Genomic DNA, 7,182 nt, shown 5'->3' on the forward strand with positions numbered 1-7,182 from the left:
TACGACCAAAATGAACGACTCATTACCTGATTGTAATAAGGACCATGATAAGAGGAGGGCTGAGTCGCAAGCCAAGGACGACAAATACGCATTAAGCGATGCGTCGGACGCGGGGAGCGAGAGTAGTGCTGATTCAATGAACTCCGTGTTGGAGAAACACACAAATGAAAACGGAGCAGAAGGGTGGAAATGGGTAAGGAGCAGAGGAAGTAAAAGAGCTCTGTCGTAGTACTGTGCAGCACTAAGAATTGTACAACGCTTGGGAGCAGTGGTCGACCCAACAGAAGTGGAGATTGAGCAATTGGAATGGGCCCATGAGGCGGTAGAAGTAGGTCGAAGGCAATTCAAAAGGTTTGCTGCGAGAAACCCTCTGTTCTGCAGCCGGTACGATGAGGAAGAAGCGTCGAATGGCAGAATGAAGAGGCAAAGTTCGGCTGAAGGCGACAAGCCTGCTTTCAGGAGGCAGAAAGGACCCAGTCATAGAGCCGCGAGGTAGAGCAGTCGCATAGACAAGACAAGTAGGTCCACAGTTGTAAGACAGATGGGCCCCAATAGCGAGGTAGCAACTACCTCGAAAGCTGCGAGTCAGAGGTAAGTTCCAACTACGGAAGTAGGAGATAAGCCAAAGAGAGATAACGCTAAGACTACCGCTTTCTCGGAGGTGCTAAAGGGAGTTAACGCTAAGACTCCGGCTTTCTCGGAGGTGCCAAAGGGAAATAACACTAAGACTCAGGCTTTTCCGAGAAGATGAGTGATGTGGCAAAGCAGTCAATGAGTGTGGCGCTGGTTGATCGTAGCAGTCGTTTCGGACAAATGATTACTGATAGGTGGAGATCTGTGGAAAGTGAGCTTATTATCTTATTGCTTAAGATAATGGGGAACAGCCAAGTAAGTCCCTTTCAACCTTTGATTCGGGGGGATGGTATAATGGTGTGAAGATGATAGCGTGGCTGGAGGAAGTGATTCCAAACCTCCAAAGGCAATGCACGCGCGCGCGGTTTGAGGTGGTGGATAAAGCTCATATCCCCACGGTACCAAAAGTTAAGGTAGGGATACCATGCGTGATGAAGTCGGAGGATATACTACGACTTCTGCAGAATCAGAATCCGAACATATCGACACAGGATTGGAAGGTACTTACTGTATCTCGGCCTACCGAGGAAGGTCAGTTCTACATCTTCCAAATAAACCAGGCGGAGGATATTTTGTACACGCAGCTTGGCAAAATGTCTTTTGGTACTGGCAAAATGTACATGCTACTCAGGAAAAGAAGCCCCGCGGATAAAAATCCTAACACGCTTGAGGTGGGTGAAGAGGAAAAGGAACTCAAAAGCCTAAGGGGAAAAAGACAGGTGGAGGTCCCCGACGTCACCATGAAGGTGTTAGAAGAGGACCAACCGCCAAATGGTGCTGTGAATCGCAGATAAACCTCAAACACAGTAAAGTGGCGTCGGGCGAACTCCTCCTAACCCTGGAGGAGGGTTCGTTTGATGTGGCGCTGATCCAAGAGCCGTGGCTCTCATCGGGAGCAAAGGTTTCTGGACTGAGCGGGCGCGGGGCCGGCGTTTACTACGCGCAAACGGAAGGACGGATGCGATCTGTAGTAATGGTAAGGAAACAGCTGCATTCATATATGCTGCCTAATTACACTACTGAGGGCCTCGTAGTGGTGGCCGTTGACCAAAACAATAAGCAGGCATTTATCCTGGCGTCCTTCTACATGGCCTATGCTGCGGAGGTTCCACCGATGGAGTGAAGGGCGCAAAGGGCGGTTGGTCATAGGCGCAGATGCAAATGCGCACCACAATGCATGGGGAGGAGCAGATACGAACGAGAGAGGTGAATCTCTATTTTGTTATATCCTACAAACCAATTTGCAGATAGCCAACAAGGGAAATGTCCCTGTATATAACATACAGCAATGTTCTGGATATTACATTGAGCTCCGAGCGTGATATATCAAGGTATGATTGGGTGGTTCTTGATACACCATCCTTCTCCGACCATGCATATATCAGCTTCAGCATCCCCCTAAAGAGGGTAGAGAAGGGAGGAACCTTTATAAACCCTAGTTCAACGAACTGGACTAAATTCCAAAAACAGGTAGAAACAAAACTGGAACAACCCAAAGAGGTTGCCAATGTGGAGGAACTGGAGGATTCGAATGAATTCCTAACAAGGACGCTTATGATTGCTTTTAACAAAGCTTGCCCTCTGAGAAGATCCAGAGTAAAAGCAAAGCCGCCATGGTGGAGCAATGAGCTGAGTCTTCTAAGAAGACAGGTAAAAGAAATGTTTCAGCTCGCAAAGACCGCGGGAAGCGAAGCATTTCGGGACGAATACAGGGCTCTACTGAGGATCTACAAGCGTGAAATTTTCAGGTCGAAGAGAATCTCATGGAAAAGACATAGAGTGATCCAGCAAAACAGCACGGTTGAAAATAGTCCTAGCAAGGGAAACGTAGTCCAGGGACTCATAAAGAAAGAGAACGGGGAATGGTCACGTAATGGTGAGGAAGCCCTTGAGGTGCTTCTCGACACACATTTCCCATCGGGAGAAGTTTTAGAAGGGCAAGCAGACATCACTCACACTTCGATCACGGAGGGGGTAGTGCCGGGATTGGTTCCGATACCAAGATCGAATGGGCAGTGAAAACGTTTTCTAAGTTTAAATCGACGGGCCCAAACGGTATACTCCCGGTCATGCTACTAGTTCCAAGTAGAGCGGTCGTGGAATGGCTTAAAATAATATTCAATGGGTGCATAAGGCTGAATCATGTACCGCACTCTTGGAGAACTGCTCGTGTAGCTTTCCTAACAAAGGCGGGGAAGATCGGTCACGTGTATCCCAAAGACTATAGACCCATTAGCTGAACATCATTTCTGCTCAAAACCTTTGAGAGGCTGATAGATGTGTACATAAATCCAACGTGGATGAAAAGCTGCTCTCCACAACACAGCATCCGTACACCAAAGGCAAGTCGATAGACACCGCATTGCATAGGGTGGTAATTAGCATAGAGAAATCCCTGGAATATAAGGAGTATGTTCTAGGAGTCTTCTTGGACATTGCCGGGACTTTCAGTAATTTTTCTAAATGGGCGATTATGGATGGTCTTAATTACATTACAGTACATCCCGTCTTAATCAGATGGATCGGCTGCATGTTAATTTGCAGGAAGATTACATCAAAATGGGGATTGTACGAGCCCACGGAATCAATGGACAGGGGCACGCCGCAGGGAGAGGTGCTATCACCTCTGCTGTGGACGCTGGTCATCAACCAACTGCTCACGCGATTCGATGAGGGACCCGTAAAACTTACGGCTTAAACAGATGACGCTCCAATTGCCATAAGTGGAAAGTGCCTTCCAACGATTAGTTCTTTGATTGATCGGGCGCTTCGGGATATTCATACCTGGGCATCTAATGTCGGGTTGAAAGATCGATGCTTAGCATTACAGGAGCCCTGAAAACAACCCCGAGAGCTGCACTGTATGCCATTCTGCACATTCCACCTGTAGATGTGGTAGCAAAGAACATAGCATTCGCAACTGCAACCAGGCTCGGTGCCTCGGGGCTGCTTTAGCGCCGATAATATGGCCATAGTAGTATAGCGTCATCAATCACTAGACGAACAGACTACCTGATTCCCTATCTGCGCTTCGAGGGAGATCTTAAGGCCACAATAGAAGTGGACGGTTGGTGCAAGGGTGCGCAAATGGCGGACGAGGCCATACAGGTATACACAGATTGTTCCTGGGTGTACTGATCCGGAAATAAGCAGATCTTACAGGCTGCCGGATTACTGTGGCGTTTTCCAAGCGGAAATATTAGCCGTAACCAAAGCAGTAGAAATCCTGGGAGAGAATAGCTTATAACTTTTATATTGTAGACTCATGACGGGTATTCTGACTGGACACTGCCTTCTGGCGTGACATGCCTTTAAATTAGGCTTGGTCAGTGATAGCAGATGTATGAAGTGCGGGTTGGAGGAGGAAACGATCGAGCACGTTCTGTGCCCTGCACTTGCCAGGCTAAGAGTGATACAGCTATTAGGAGTGATACAGCTGTCAGATCTAGAAGCAGCAAGTGGCTTAAGTCCTAGGAAGCTTCTAGTATTTGCCAAGAGGACGGAGTTATTTTATAACATAGGTCCTGGTTTTTGATAGGGTTTTTCTGTTTGATCATCAAAACAAACTTCTGGTAACAATACGGACTCAATCAGTCTATGTGAGGTCCTCATGGACCGGCCAGTTCAACCTAACCTAACCTGCAAAGAGGGCCGAGTTATTTTATAACATATGTCCTGCACCTGATTGGGTTCTTCCGTTTGGTCGTCAAACAAATTCTGGTAACACTATGGACACATTCAATCTATGTGAGGTCTTTATTAACCGGCCAGTTCAATCTGACCTCTATTTTCAAAATAGAATTACCCTAAAAAAATCAAAAAATCGGCTAATAAGCACGGTCACTTTCTATATAAAAATTATAAATATGCCTATAGAACTCTTCTACAAACTCGAGATCAGTAGCCTCATGTACATATTTGGCAATGAAAAAAGTATATTTTGCATAAATATACATTTTCTCAGCAATTTCAGTTATTAATTAATGCAGTGAATACAATCGACTTCGCTGTTTCCTGAAATGTTGTCATATCTAGCTCAAGGTATAAATATTAAAAGATCCAAAGGTACATGGCTGTCCCCCAATCGAAAAATACGGCACAGAGTATAGGAAAAATTTAAAATTAACATTCAGTTCAGAAGGTTTCAAGTCCGGGTCAAATTTCTGTGAGAACGAAGAGGGCGATCTGGTAACCAATGTTTAGGCCCGGTTTCGCCAACTCGACTTAGGCTAAAACTTAGTTGCAACTTAAGTTAGCCCAGATTTGAGGCTAAGTTTTTTCGATTTCACCAACTTAGCTACTAAACCCATTTGACGTACAACAACCCTATCAGCTGTTTTATACATAGTAGTATTTTTTGGCTACGTTTTAATTACACGCCACCCAGTGAATTTGATATATTGTCAGTTACGATGTCAGTTGGTTATTGGTAATTTTTTAACGCTTTAAGAATATTTAAAAATATAAAATTTGCTACAAAAAACAAGGCAGCTGAAAAACGTAGGGCGGTTTATGGCACTGGCGGCGGTCCTGCTACACCGCAGACTTTGTCAGGTGTGGAGAAGAGGATGTTGTCCATGTTAAATGGCAAAGAGATGGAGGGTATTCCGGATACTGCCGATTCAGATGCCCTTAATGAAGATATTTATGGTAAATTACCTAAACTTTTTATGTAGTTGTTTCAGTACTGATTTAGACTTTTCCAACTGATAAAAACGAGGCATATCCACAGCCGAATGTAGAAACGCCTGTACACGGTCCTGCCACACTGCGGAAGAAGATCAGCACACCACTGTGGACACCTCAAAAACAGTGTGACAAAAATGCTAAAGCCACGTCCTGGGAGAATTTGGCTTCAATTAAAAGTAAATGGACAGAAGCCAAATTGCAGGCAGAGGTTTCATTGGCGAAGAAGGAAGACGAGAGGGTGGAGCTTCAAATGAAGTTTATGCGTGAGAGACATGAGTTGGATATTCTCCAATGCAGGGAGCGGCAAGCGGTTGAGATGGAAATATTAAATTTTCAATTACAAAAAGTTAAATTGGAAATTAAAAAATTAAATAGCGCGGGAAAATCGCACAATCACGTTAATTATACTTGTTCTTTTATTTTAAATTGGTGAATTGAGTTTAGTTAGGTGGCAGATGCTCAATGTAGGAAAAGCTCATTTGGACATCATGAAAGGTTCGTTGTGATATCACCAAAGACCACAGTTCAATGATAAAGGTAAAGTTCGAAAATTTAAAGTATAAAATCACATGGAAATTCCAACGACATGAACGCCTATTGGAGAGGACCCGTCATAAGTTGACAAAATAATTTAATATTTTTCCCAATTACTTGGGGGATTGAGGGTAATTTGATTCCTAAATTAACCATTACTACCCAGTTCTGACATTGAAATAAAAACAAATCGCTGTTGTTGTTTTAACCGCAAATAAACTCGCTCTCTCTTTGGGGGAGTGATACGGATATGACCAGCACTTTGTCGGATATGAGTCCGGTAAGTTCCGGTACTGACCCAACCACCGGGGTGGGGTTCTTGATCCCTAGAACCTTCATGCAAATCTTACCGCGCATGTATTCTAAACTCCTTAACCCGCTGGGGTAGATGAAGTTGATAATTGATTTGGAGAAGCTGTAGAGATACATATTGCCCTCAACCAACCCCTTGAATCCCTAAATGTATGTCGGTTCGCCATGGTACGGAGATCGTAGATTCGCAGGGAAAAGCACCAACATATATAGAAAAAGCTTTTCTAAATGGGGCTCTCCTCGGCATAAGTTTGGCAACTATGAGCAGGAAAGTTCAGTTTACTTCACATTAAGAATTGACAATTGACTGTCAATGTGTCGAATTTGCTTGCAAAGCAGAGAAAAAGGCGAAGAGATGGCATATATTTTTGATTAAGATCCAGACTGCATTTAAATATACGAGAAGATTGAAAATTGTTAGCTGTCGTCTAAAACGGTCTCAAAAGTCTTGGCCAGTTAGTGGCAAATTTGTTGCAGTGAGCTAACAAAATAGGGCACAACTCTTATTTTCATACCTAGATTCCACATGGATTTTAGTGAGAAAACTGCAATTTTTTTCCTTTTTTGCTTTATTTTAATAAAACTATTTCCGGACGATTGGGTAGCTACTTCCTAAAACTTTCTTTTTAATCTCATACAATCTATAGCTGTGGTATTTGTAACAAACGTTTCTCACGGGCACATCATCTTCGAGCACACTTGGTGGATGATGAATATCCAGTTGATTGTGTTGCAAAATTTGGTATTGTTACCAATTGCCTCTATACACTGAAGTGTCACGTCTGAAACATAGATGTTAAGTAATGATTAGATAATGCTAATGATTGCTAAATAACCTTTATTTGCGAAATTCTCTAATTCATTAAACAATTAGAAATAGTTCAACTAATTCCCATTAGATAATTGAAATTTTTTTTCTAATGGTAAATCTAATTGTAATTAGTTGCAATTAGCAAATAAAATTGGGTTACCTTTACAATTAGAAATCTAATTGACTTCTGCTAATGCAATTAG

The sequence above is a fragment of the Eurosta solidaginis genome, chromosome 1, assembly GCF_040869045.1.
Source record: "Eurosta solidaginis isolate ZX-2024a chromosome 1, ASM4086904v1, whole genome shotgun sequence".
Lineage (NCBI taxonomy): Eukaryota > Metazoa > Arthropoda > Insecta > Diptera > Tephritidae > Eurosta > Eurosta solidaginis.